This window comes from Gossypium hirsutum, chromosome D06 (genome assembly GCF_007990345.1).
Source record: "Gossypium hirsutum isolate 1008001.06 chromosome D06, Gossypium_hirsutum_v2.1, whole genome shotgun sequence".
Taxonomy (NCBI): Eukaryota; Viridiplantae; Streptophyta; class Magnoliopsida; order Malvales; family Malvaceae; genus Gossypium; species Gossypium hirsutum.
In genome coordinates, this window is record NC_053442.1 from 3,200,766 (window position 1) to 3,215,992 (window position 15,227).

Genomic DNA, 15,227 nt, shown 5'->3' on the forward strand with positions numbered 1-15,227 from the left:
TGAGGTTTAATCTTTTTATTTTAATTTTGATATAAGTTGATTTTTTCTTTTACTTTTTGGAATGTTATTTAGAGGAAGAAAAATAAAAAAAATTAAAAATTAATCTAAATCGATGTGTTTGAAATATTTATTAAATACAAGTTAAAAAATAGTAATTATCTGAATCGAACCCTATTTTTTATTCAGTTTATAATTAATTTTAATTTTATATAATGAAAAAAATAAATAATTTATATTTAAAACTGTGAAAATAACTTAAATTTTCTATATAAAATATGAAACTTTACTAATTAATATCTATAAGCCATAAAACCGTACTCATTTTATCAAAATAAGTTCAAAAGTCAAAAATAAAAAGTTAATATGAAAAAACCCAATATTTGAATCGAACCAAACTGAAGATGGTTTAAAAAATTTTAAATACTTAATTGAACCAAACCGATCTCGCCCATAATATTATAAGTGGTTTTAAACATGCATTTTATAAATTGTTATTCGAGCCAATTTTTAATTTTTCTTACTTAACCCTAATTATTAATAGCTCCAACAAAACATTGTTGATTGTTATATAGTAAGTGACGATATGATTTAATTATATAAAAACAACTTAAACATCTAAATAATATTTGGTACATTGTTAGTAGAGTTTTTAGACTATAGAAATAGGGTTAAGGGGTTGACAAGTATTTTATAGGAATATTGTAAATATTAAAAAAAACACATGAAAATTTTTTAAGATTGCTTGCAGCGGCGAAACTAGGAGGACTGGCGGGGCTCGACTCCCTCAACTGAATTTTTTTCCATATGGCTACTTTAAAGTAAAATTTTACTTTGGCCCTCCTAAAAATATAAAAATTTGATTTAATTCTTTAAAAATTATAAAGATATAGTCTATTAAAATGGTGGAATTACATTTTTTTCTATTATAAAATTACAATTTAATTCCGCCCCCTAAAAGATTTTCTACTTTCGCCCCTGATTGCTTATGAAATAAAAAAATATACACTGCCATATACCAAATATTAACCCCTTCAACATTTTTTTGACACATATATTTATTATTTGGACGTGATTAATTAATTTTCACTTCTCAATTTGGATTTATTAGTAATACTATAAAAATAGAAGGTGAATTTATGTCAAATTAAAATAAAAAGTAAATTTAATGCATAATAGAGGGACTAACAGCATAATTAGACTGTTTGGAACGGAAAAATGGTAGCTCAAATGTGGACATCATTTTTAACGTCATCTTATCTCAAAAGCTGTGGACAAAATTGGAATTTGGTACCCCTACGTGTCAATGTATGTCCCTAAGAACTAAACAAGCCGCCATAGGGTTGTAACCTTGTAGGAGCTGAAATAATTTATTAACTAAAATAAAATTAAGGTTAAATTATAGTTCTAAAAAATTACCTCAATCATTACATAATTATTAAAAATTATAATAAAACAAAAAAATTATTATTATATTATTATTATTTAAGTCCTTGACTGAGTTAGTGTTACTTTTGACTGAGTCATCAATTTGATTATGAAAATTACGAATATATCATTTTGTAATTAAAATAAGTTATAGTTTATTTATTTTTTAAAAAACCAATAAAAATGTATATATAACTGGAATTGAACTTAAATCATTGATTACAATTTTAATTTTTTTGTACGTTTTAATTTTATTATACACATTTTATTACTTCCGTCATTTATATATTTGTATTGTTATTTAAACCCCTAATTGAGTTGGTGTCACAAGTCAACCAAGCAGCAATTCAATTAGGGAATTTATGGGGATGTCATTCCGTAATTTGTATAGTTTATTTATTTTTTAAAAAACAATTAAAATATGCATACGATGAGATTTAAACTCGCACCAATTGAATTAATTAGTGAAATTTTAAAGTTACCACTCAGCCAAATCTTTATTTTGATGTATTTTGTACTGTTTTATTTTAATATGCACAATGTATTATCTCCGTTAGTTGTATATATTAATAATATTATTAAATGAGTTGGTGTCACAAATCAATTCGACACTACTCACAAATCAATTCGACACTAACTCACAATTGATGACAACACATTTATAAACCATTGTAATCCATTTAATATTATTAATATGATGTATTTTTGTGTTTAAATTTCGTTTTACTCAAATTTTAATCTATTTTTTTATTTTATTATTGTGTAGATTTCATGTATTATTATAATTAATTAATTTTAAACATATATTTACATTTATATTCTAAATTTGGTACTTTTACACGCATACGATAAGAATTTTCACTTTAACAAAAGGGGTGTCGTATATCACCTAAGCTACACCTCTGTTATAAATACACATTTTATGTTAATTTATTATTATCAAAATTAAAAAATATATTTCAAAATTTAAAATAAAAATTAACATAATCTTTTTATTTTATATAAAAAATAAAAAAGTGAATAAGTGGACACGATTATTAAGGAGAACAATGAATTTTTCGCTCATTTCAAACTAATTAGATTGAAAATTGATACGAATTAATTAAACTAACTAAAAATTGATTGAACTGATATTTTTCTTTTAATTTTTAACTAAATCGATCTAACCGTAAAACCGATAACTTAACTGAAAACAATGGGTTTTTATAAGCGGGGAACGCTGACGACGTTGACTTTTCTTCTTTCTTCAAAGAGGATTAATAATTTAAAAATAATGGTATAGAAAAAAAGCACGTGGGTGAATTCAAGTTAGGGGGAGTGTGTTAATCCGCGTGAAGCGCACGTCGCCTTCAATAATTTGTGGAGGAAAAGAGGGTCCATATTTGGAGAAAAGAAAGATCTCAAAATACATTGAATCTATTTAGTCTTTTGGATGATTCATGGACTCATGTTCTAGAATCACTTTTTATTTCACACTTGCCATTTTTATATAACCATAACTGTTTAATACCCTGACCCACGGACTAGTTAAAATAGGAGTTAAATTTTGTTATTAGTCTTTATATTTTATATAAATTGTGAATTTAGATTATATATTTTTTGAATTAACAAGCTGATATAGTATTATACATATACCTTTTGATATAATGCTTAGAACTACTCATAGTCTCTTCCCAATCCATAAATAAGAAGATAATGTGCTTCAGTGCATTCAAACTCATGTCCTTCTACATTGACAACAATGCCCATTCAATCGAGATAAGACTCAATTAGTATATGTAATAAAGTTTTAAAAATCAAGGTTTTAAGGAGTTTGATGATGTGGGCTTAAGTCTCATCGCTTGAGTTTCCATGCCGAAATCTTTATTTTGTGCTTTTTCCTCATCATTTTTAAAATTCATAATATTTTTTCTTGTAGGTAACTGTCGATAAGATTTTCATAATATTTCTTTTTGTACGTAATTATCGATAAGATTAAAAATTTATTAATACTATCTTCAAAAAGATTATTGCAGAATAATGAATGCAAAAGCTATTTGAGGCAATCAAGCTCACCCAATACAATAATGGTGACTCACACCATAGGAGGAGCATCTTTAGCTAGGCAATTTGTGTCTCGAGTACTTCTCTTAGTTTTTCTTGACCTTAATACTCAACTATTTTTTGTGTAATAAAAAAAACAGGATTCAAAACTTCAAAATTTACTTAAACGACATCAAATTTCTTATAATTCAATCTAATAAATGTTTATATTTGATTTCCACTTAATATATTTTAGAGTAAGTTTATACTAAAAGTCATTAAACTATTAGTAAATTTATATTTTGCTTACTTAATTTTAAAAGGTTACAAAATGGGTACTAAACTATTTGAAAGATTTTATTTAAGTTATTGAGTTGTTAAGTTCTTTTTTTTTTAAAAAAAAGTCCGGCTAACAAGCTCTAAGCAATGATTTGATGATCGATACAGTAGATTAGTACACATCGACAAGTAAAAGAACATACCTTAGATTCAAGTTGGTTTGATGGCTAGTGTCGGAGATTGGAGAAGAAAGATGTTTGGATTTTGGTTCACAGATTTGTGACATTTAAAATCATTTCATAAAAAAAAACTGAACTGTAAAAGAGGAGGAGAATGAGAGTTTTAGATCAGTGCAAGCGGTGTGAACAAAAAAAGTCATATAACAATAATTTTTATACGAACATTTTGAATAATTCAGTGACAATTTTTGTAACTTTTTAAAATTGAATAATCAAAACGTAAACTTATTAATAATTCAGTAAAATTATGTATAGTTTACCCGTAAATTTTAATTCATCAGTGATACAAACAAATCCATAAATCAAAATGACACCATCATTGTTGACATGATCACGGGCGGCTTGGCCTTTGGCTTCACCATGAATTAACAAAATTTAGATATCAACTAATTTAATAATATAAAGATATAATTACTTTTTTATTTTTTTATAAAAAAATTATTTTAGTTATCCATTTAATTTTAGTCTATTTTAACATTTGAATTTGCATTTTTTGTCAAGTCATACCAAAATAATAAAAAAGTTAACGTTTGTTAACTTTATTAATGTACCATACATGTAGATTGCAACGTAGATGACACATCATCATTTAATTAATTTTTTAAAATTTAAAACATTAAAAATTATTTTTCTTATATAAATTTTTAATAACTTTAATGATTTTTTTTTTAAATTTTAATATAATATTTTAATATTTTATATTTATTTTTAATATGATTTTAATTTCTTAGAATTATTCTTAAGATTTAAAAAAATAAAAATAATATTTTAACTATAGTTCAGAGATCAAATTAGTAATTAATCATTTCAATTTACGTTCCACTTCATTATTTAATATATATAATTTAGCGGAGGATCTAATTTGCACGTTTCGAAATGTATAAAGATTAATTTACTCATATTTTCATTAGAGGGGCCGATATCCAATCCACTCCCAATTACAATGGTACTTACTTGATTTTTTATACTAATAAATCGATCTCAATGGGATTTATTAGATTTTCTTCAAACGTGAAAGGTGTAAGTGGGTATGCTTTAAATCATAGGGAGTTATCATCCATATCTGTTTTGTAATTCATGAATACTAATAATTTCGGTGTTCATAGCTTCCCTTCCAATGATATATTATATGAGGATGGATTCACTTATATTTTAAGTTAAATTTAATTTTATTTAATATATAAATATTATACGGGGAATGATCCACTTATATCAGAGTAAAACTAACTTAGTTTTACATCTTTTCATCCGTTTTTCTATAATTGACATTTTAACAATTTAATTGTCATATTTATTAATATAATTGTATTCGTTATGCATATAAAATTTTAAATCAATCCAATGTATTTATCATATCAATATAATTATATTGGTCATGTCATGAAAATTCATAACTTTCAAGTAAAAATACTATCGAGGCCCCTTTATTAGGATTCGGATTACATTTTGCCCCCTCTGCTAAAAAAAAGGGCAATTAGTCATTGTACGTTAGATTAAAGAGCATATTGGTCATTCTGTTAAAAATTTCATCCATTTTTATTGTTTAAAATTGGCTCCTGTAAATCATCATGAGGTACACATGGTGTTGCTTGATTGTTTAGTCAGGCACACTAGTTTTTAACTTTAAAAATGGATAAAACTTTTAACAAAGAAAACCATTTGACTTTTTGATTTAGCGTATAAAAAAAATTTTATCCAACTTTTTAATAGAAAAGATTAAATGTAATCTCACACTTAGATACCTCGATAATAATTTTACCAAACTTTCAAAATTTGCAAGAGTAACTTTCGAAAATGTTAAAGAGTGATAGTAAAATGTAGGGAGTTGTCTTATTCAACATTTTCCACATGATGGGGGTCCACGATCATTGATGGTTACCTTACTTTGATTTGGATAGGAGTCAATTATTCTTCAATTTTTTTTTTGACCATATTGATCATAACTTGCTTTTCACTCCTCATTATTGTTTTTTTCCTATTTATTATTTTTACTAAATTACATAGTAGTCACTTAATTATATTTTTTTATTTTTTGATCATCGAACTATGAAAAGTTATAAAATGATAATTTTACTATTTAATTTTGTCTTTTTTAATAAACCAACTATGAAAAGTTATAAAATGGTGAGTGAACTATTCAATTCTGTCTTTTTTTTGTCACGGATTTTTGGGTGTTCCAAGACAAAATTGAATAGTTGGTGCTCATTCTAATGTTAGAGTTGTTATGGTACTCGAGTTTCATAAAATGCTATATTCAAGGTTGACAATATTTTGAATTAAGGTTTTGTTTGTTTCACTGAAAATGGTTTTTGAAAAATGATTTATGGAAAAAGCTAATATTTTCTAGTGTATGAACCTGTATAAAATATTTTCTTGTGTTTGGCAAGTTCCCTAAAAATATTTCATAAAAGTCGTTTTCAATTAAATAAACATTCATTTGCTTTTTTTATTTTATCTTTTCATTATTTAATTGAGTTTGTTTTATATCTATAATTTTATATTTTACATTGTTTTTACGATATCTTTTTATTATTTAATTGAGTTTATTTTATATATGTACGTAATTTTATATTTTACATTGTTTTTACATATATTAAAAATATTTTGTTAAATTTAGATTTATTGCAACGTCACTTTTTAGTTACATGACTGCCAAGTAAGTTTTTTATTTATTTAAAGATGTGGCATTAACAAAATTGACAAAAAAAACAATGTCTACAATTGGACTTGATTTTCAAATCTAAAAAGTAGAGGGATTAAATTCTTGAAAATAAAAGTACAGAGACTAAATTACAAATTTGTGAAAAGTACATAGACTTATGACATATTTTAACATTCATAAGACAAAACATTTATTATTAATATATTTATAATTGTAATAAATATTTATTATTAAAATATTAATATTGATATTTTCAATAATATGTGAATAATATTATTTAAAATTATTATTTTTAAAATTTATTATTAAAATAAAATTTAAATATTAAATAATGTATTATATTAATTATATTAATTATATTAATAATTTATTATATGACAATATAAATAATTAAATATGTATTTTAATATTATTAAAAATATAATATTTTATATTAATATTTAAATATTTTTAAAAATAAAAATAAAATTTATTATCAATATAATAATATTAAACTTTATTTAAGTTAATTTTTATATAAAAATAAAATTATCTATGGAGAAGCTCTTTTCTGAAAAATGACTTACGCTTTTCAAAAGGGTAAGTCATTTTATAAGAAAAAAATGACTTATTTTAAGTTAACTTGTAAGTCATTTTCCGTTGACCAAACTATTTTCTGTGAAATAAACACAGAAAAATATAGAAAATATTTTCCGTAAAATTATATAAACAAACGGACGCTAAAATAGTTGAGACATGACTTATTCAATTTTGTGAATGCGTGTTAACCCATATATGAAAATTAGTCTAAAAAACACATCATTCAAGATTGGATTGATCCAAATCATGTAAATCGTATGCTGATTGACTTGTTTTGTGGAGATTGACACGAATACCATGAAGAATATTTTGAATATCTCTTATTCATCCTAGAAGTCACTATCATATTTGTAATCCTATTGTAAAGGCTACATTGGTGGACTAGAGGGAGCCCAATGGGTTTATCAATGAATTGCATCATCCTACCTTCAATAGAAAAAAGAAGTGTTGGGGTTTGGATTTTGGAACATTGGCCCTTACAAATTTGTTATTTACAAAAGTTAAAGAGATCTAATTATAGTTTTAGTCTCTTTTTGGGCTTAAGTTTTATATTTTAGTATGATATAATCTAATCTTTTATTTTTATAATGTTATTAATAGATTAAAACTGACAATGTTATCAATTTCCGTATTAGAGTGAGTACGTAAATATGTTTTTCATTGTTCAATCACATAATCAGAACCACGTATAAATCTAACCAAACATGTTATATCAATAATAAATTTTTATATCAATCGAATCCTTAAAATTAAAAAAAAAAACAATTCCATGTCATCACCTTAATAGCAACAATTCACAATATTATCGTAATAACATTATAAAAAGTAAAAACACCATAAGCAAATTAAAGTAAAAGGATCAAATCTCAAATTTCAACATATTAGAGAAACTAAAATCATAATTATACCCAATAGTTAAATGATGAAAATTTAGTTTTTTTTTTCTCTTTTCACGTAAATATATAAACATTTGAGCCGATTGAATCTTGACTTGATTGGTATGAATATTGTTATCAATGTAGGAGGATGTGGATTCGAGTGTGCTAAAACCCTTTTTCATATGATTATATATATAGTTGAAGGAAAGGAGGAGTATAAATAAAGGTATGCGTTAATCAAGGTTTTAATAAAACGAAAAAGGGTGTTTTCATAAAGTTGTAGTTGATGTTTAATGTCATGTCTTTCAGTTGGTAATAAAAGGATAATTTTCCTTCGTTTTTTTTTCTGTGTATCCATTAATGATAATGATTATTATTTGTCAATTGTAGAAAACCCCACTAAGGAATCTATTTGCGGCTTAAGCAAGCAAATAGTTGTCATCTTTTATTGCTTTAATTTGATGGAAAAATATATATTATATATAATCCTCAATTATTAAATCCAATTTAACACCCAAACTAAGATTCTCACTCAAATTCTAATTTATCAATCTTTACTATAAATTTATAAATTAGGGTTTAATTTTTGAAATTTAAAAAAAATTAATTGAGTGTTCGGGTATTGATATTGATATTGTATTAATCATGTCATTCTATTAAGTTTGCTTCCAGTTTGAACTTACATAAAATATACTTAAACACGTGAATCAAATTATAAATACACATGCATTTGTTATGTCGATACTATTTTTTTAATAACATAATAGATCCAAACCGTCTATTAAATATTCTCGCTTATATTAATATTAAATTATTATTAAAATTAAAATGTGAAATTGACCCATATAATTAAAAATTTTAATTTACATGCAACGAGTTCATTAAATTAGAATTATCTTTAGGGGCTCAAAAGTGAAAACGAAAGACAATGACCCAAGGTAGGGACCTAATGGGCGGCAGGCAAGATTATAGTAAAAGGAAAAAGGGAGCAAAAGTAAAGGCGGGCGAAAATCATGTCGCCAACTGATCCAGCCCCCACTTAATTTCTTGTCATGTAAAACGTGTTGCGAAACGATGATTGCGTTAGATCGGGTCGGATCGAATCGTAGTTGCTCATTTTATTTTTTAATTATATGATTAGAGATTTGATATTTTATTTATGAAAAATAAATATTATTAGTATTTATGTTTTCGAAAATCACCCGTCAATTAACAAATATTAAAATTTATTTTTTCATAAGAAATGAATTATATTATTATAAGGGTGTTATTGTCTTTTTACTTTTTTAAGATTTACGGTTTATGAAATTGAATTGGTATGAATTAATTGAATCAAATTAAAAATTTTATTGAACTAGACTTTTTTTATATTTTTAATGAATTATTTAATAATTGATTCAATCAAATTATACGAATCGATTAAATTGAAAATTGATTATATGCTCGGTCCGATCATTATAAAAACATGGATTATAATAATCTACTTGCTATAATCTAATATTTTTTTTATTTAAATAGATATTTAATATTTTGAAGTTTAAAAATTTACTATTATTAAATCAAATAATTATTTTTAAAATTTTATTATAATAATATTTTATCCGGTCAATATAACAATCGACAAACCAAAATGACAAAGAAAGTTGAAGTATTCCTTTCCTTTAACAAATTTCCTATATCCAATTACTACAGTTTTTGCATTTTTGAAGGGCCACTTTCGTCATTTAGTGAAAAAATATTATAAAGGTAAAAGGATATTAAAAAATGAAAAATAATTCTAAAATGAATTGTGCCTTTTAACCTTTTTAAGCTCTTTTTTATTTGAATGTGGAAAAAAGTTAATGGATATTGCTTAAACCTGATTATGAGCCGGGTTGTCTAAAACATGAGAGAGTTTGAATAAAAATATAAGTTCAAAAAATGAGTTTGGACAAAAAATAATGCCAGTTTAGAAAATAGATCGAGCTTTGGGTAAGCTTTTTTTGACCCAATACAACCCGAATTTGCAAAAAAAAAAAAACTACTATTGTTTTGCTGCATTTCACTACTATATTACTACTATTTTGTTGTATACGTAGAATATTTTATAACTCTTGTTTTATTGTTAATTTTGCTACTATTTTAAATGCATTTGTTTGTTAAGTTGCATCCATCTTAATGTTATTTAAGTATAAAAACTTTTTTAATTTACTTTCAATTTGTTGGGAAATATTTATTTTAATATTTTTAGTGTATTTGATATATTATATTTTTAAAAAATTATATAAAAAATAATATAATTTTTTTTAATACAGGTGGGTCGGGCTTGGGCAAAATTTTGATTAACTTTAACATGTTTTCACTAAGTTAAGGTTCAATCGTAAGACACCTTTATTTATGCAATTGATTTCTAAGATGATCAAAATCTAGAATATTTAAAAAATGTGGGGAGATTGTTGGAACATTTTCAATATATATAGTGTTTCAATAGTTGCGAATGAAAAGCTATAAGCAACCAAAAATTATGTTAGTTGGTTATTAACAAATATTCATAATTATTCAAGTTGTGTTTATTGCTAAAGATAGGGCTATCATTTAGATAGTTATGTCTCTATGAACAGACATGAGACGTCTTATAAATAGGAGTGAAATTTCATTTGTATGACACACCCAAAGACATAGAAATTAACAAAGTTTATTTCTATTTCTCCCACTATCTTTTATATTCTTAGATTGTTCTATAAAGAATTATTGTAAAAATTCTTTATAGAAATTGATATCCTTGCTATGCTCTGCTCAATGCTTAGTGGACTGTTTCCGTTAGTGCAAAACATAGATAGTCATCGGACTTCATTGTATCCTCGTGGTTCATTTGCCAGTAACTCTTTTGCACATCACAATATAGATGAGGCGAATAGAATCTCAAAAAAGTGGCATTGATATACGCATTGAAACTTTTATTAATTTCTTATAAGTTTATGTTATCCCCATACACCAACACCACTTCGATGGAAAATCTTTCTGAGAGACATCACAAGACCTTGCACACTGGTGTAGCATTCGAGTGCTCTTCATCAAAAGAAAAGGCTTGGTTTTATATGTCACATAATTTATCATAAAAATTACAAATTATTTTTTCATATTTTTAAAAATCGATGTTACGATTTGAAGTTTCGATTATTTCATAAAAACAATGCCATAATTTGATGTTTTGGGATTGGTCCAAGCCTCATGAGAAAAAAACCACACTCTTGGAGATGCGTTTGAGTACCCAAAGATCTACTCTAGTGAAGATAGCTTTCAAGGCCATTGCGTTGTAATTGGTTGTTTGCCTTCACTTGCTGTTTAAGTGATTTCATGTTTGTGCCATTAACGCAATGATTTTATTATAACTACTTATAATTTTTTGGACCGTTTTAATAAATTAAATTATCTCATCTTTACTAAATATATACTTATTGATTACCTAATATTTAACTAATTTCAAGTTGTATTATAGGCACAAATAAATTTTCGAGCCACTTTCTCAACTTCATCATAGTTTCCCTCTAGAATAGACTACTTATAAGAATATTGCTTTTGCCAAAGTAACACCTCTTGCAAATGAAACCTTCTTATCTTCTAACTATTCAAGCTTTGCCTGACCTTTTCAAGTATAAATCTGAAAGTATATTTAAACACTAAAAACTTTACTCAAATACATAGTTTTATTAATGGTAAAATCCAATTAAAATAGATTCAATTGAAATATTTTAATATTTAAAATAAATTTTAAATTTAACTAATAACTTAATATGTGTAATCTATAAAATAATATTTCCGATCAAATCATACATAGCAGTATACTAGATCCTTTAATTCTTCGAGAAGTTTATCTAAAAGATTGACGATATAACTAGGAGGACATTTTATATACCGTACATGAGCTATTAGACATGTTAGCTTTATGTATCCCATTTGATATCTCTGTATTCAAGAATAAACAAATTCAACTCTGCATTGTTCACAAAATTTAGGGCCTCCTTTTCATTTCCATTTACTCCATAATTTTTATAAGCGCAAACTCTACTTTTTATAAGTCCGAAAATTCTTTCACAAGATAATTCATCCTTTTTTGATTTATTGGTTTTGTAATGTAAAGCATAGAGTTTTGTCACCTCTCCATCATTTTTTCCATTAGGCAAGATTTTCTTACCCCAAACACTTATTTGTTGGGAAGTAGACCTGTAAAAGCTCGTTTTTAGTGAAATCGAAATAGTGGTTTCAGGACCACAAATTCAAGTCCAGAAGAAAAGTTATTTTAATATTATTTCATGGTCCGCATAATGATAAAAATATCATATTGAAATTTCGTTAAGAAAATTTTACCGACTTCATGTTTAATTTGATGAAAATGACCAAATAACATAAAGTGCAAAAGTTGGTTCTAATAGCTAAAGGGATCAAATAACTATGGAATTCAAAATTAGAGGTCCTTATATGGAAAATAGACCATTTAGAGAAGTTAGTAGATAAGTATGCTTAGTCATCTATGGAAAATAAAGAAAATGACTAGATTGGAAAGAGAAAATATATAAGATGATAAATAATAAAATAATTGAAAATATAATCATTTTATCATCTTTCCTAAAATTAAAGACATGGAAACCCTAGTTATGGGTGGAGAGTTCAAGCAAACTATTTTGTCTTGATCAGGTATGAGTTCTTGTCCCGTTTTTAGTAATTTTCATATTTTTGATATCGTAATAGCCTAATTTAGCTATCTCGGGGATTAATTTGTAAAGTTATCAAAGTACTAGGGTTTTTCATGGATGAGTATGCATGAATTATGAAGCTTTATGGTAAAAATTGAAAGGTTGTTGATAGATAAATAATTTTTGTAAAGGGAATTTTGATGAAATTGTGATTTAGAGATTAAATTGAAAAGATGTAAAATTCATGGAAAAATTCTAAATTTTTTGAAATACATGGGCTGCTATTGTTACATATAAAAATCGGCTAGGCATGAAATAAGGATTAAATTGCATGAATTTCATTTTCAGAGCCTAGGGATGAAATTGGAATTAATTAAAAGTATAGGGACAAAATGGTAATTTTTCCTAAGATGTGAATTGAATTAAATTGAATATGAATTGTATTAAATTGATGTTAAATTTATTCATATAGATCCGGATAGACCAAATTTAGGGTTAGAACGAGGAAAAGAAAAAGTATCGAATTAGTAAATTACAAATCCACGAACACTTGTCGAGGTAAGTTTGTGAATATGAATTGTTACATGAATTTCATGACTAATATGCTTGATAAGGATATGTGTTAGGACTTTTGGTCAATTTGCTTGAGTATGCCTTGTATGTTTACTTTAATTGTAATTTAATGGTAAGTTAACTTCCAGTTATACGAACTTACTAAGCATTACATGCTTACTCTGTTTTATTTTCTTTGTCTTATAGTACTCTGAAGCTTGTAAAGGTTGGAAGCTGGTCGGAGCTACATCGCACTATCCATCTGTAACACCCAAAAAAATTTTATAGTAAAATATTATCTTGGATATAATAAAATAAGGAAATAAAGCAAAAAAAGGGGAAATTTTGGAGTTATGTCAACATTGGGAAGTATATTATGACATATTAGTTCAAGAAAGGATTAAATCACAAAAGTGAGAAAAGTTTTGTTACCCAAGAGTAAATACTAAAAAATTGAGGGGTTAAAGTGTAAATATGAAAAAGTTGAAGGACTAATAGTGTAAATATTTTAAGGGTGGAATGATCTAGAAACTAAGGAAAATGAATAGATTAGGACCAAATTGAAAAAGGTGAAGAATTTTGAGGGACTAAATCGTAATTTTACCAAATTAAGTGATGACTCAAGGATGAAATTTTAAAAGATCATAAAGGGCAAAATGGTCAATTAGAAGAGAGAGAAATCTAGAAGATAATGATGATGTTGGAGATATTTTATATTAATTAAATAAATAAATATTAGTTTATTAGTATTTTAATTTGATTTTTAAATGATATTTTATTATTTTATTTAGTATATATATAAGTAAAGGAAGATGAAGAAGCATGCAACCCACCATTTTTCCATGCACCAACGTGAGAGAAAGAGAGAAAGAAAGAAAGTTTTGCTTTCTTTACAATTTGGTCCTTCCACCAAAAATTTACTATTTTCATCTAGAAATCAAAAGAATTTCTATAGCCACCAAGAGAGAAAATTGATAAGGAGACTACTGGGAGCTAGAATATCAAGTTAGATTCAAGAAATGAAGGCTGGAGGAGAGAAAAAAATCAAGTTAAAGATTGAAATCAATAGAGCAAGGTAAGAACATTAAGATTTCAATATATTTTTGAGTTTGATATTATTGAAAAAAGTAGGGAATTGATGTTAATGTAGGGATTTATTATATAAGGTTCTATGTTCTTGATATGTTAGTGAAGGGAAACAAGAGGAATTGGTAGAAAATATTGTAGAGAAACGAAAGGAGGGTGTTATAAATTTGATTATCAACATCTTGCACTAAAACAGTTTTGGACAGCTGCAGTAAGTTAACTTTGAAAAATCACCATAAATTTTTTAAATTGAATTAGAGAGCGAATAAGATATGAAATGAAATTTTAATGAGTCTATTTTTACATAAAAGAAACAGAGCAAGTAAAAGAGTTATATATTTTGAGATATTTGAATTTTAGTGAGGCAGGGTCAGATTGATTTTGGAATCTCCTGTTCTAACTTTGATAAATCATTATAAATTGTACAAAAATAATTGTAATTTTTAATTTATATTATTAAATTACTTAATGAGTATAGTTTCAAGAGAAATAAACGACACTACCATCAGAATTTTTTACTAAGATATATTTGATTTTTACTGAAGAAAGGTCAGAAACGGCAGGCAGTGAAACAGGGGAATCTTTAAAGAATAAACTGTACCAATTGGCTAAACTAAAAATTCTAAAAATTTTATGGTAAAAAGATATATGAGTCTTGTTTTAGTGAAAATTAACGGTGCATAATTTGGAGTTTTTTAGCTCCAGATAAAAATAATTTAGTAATACTGACTCGGATAGATAACTTCGAATATACTCAAGGGTGAATAATGAAACTTTAGAAAATGTTATTTCTAAGAGTGTTAAGTACATTAAGGATGTGGAATGGAGTGGA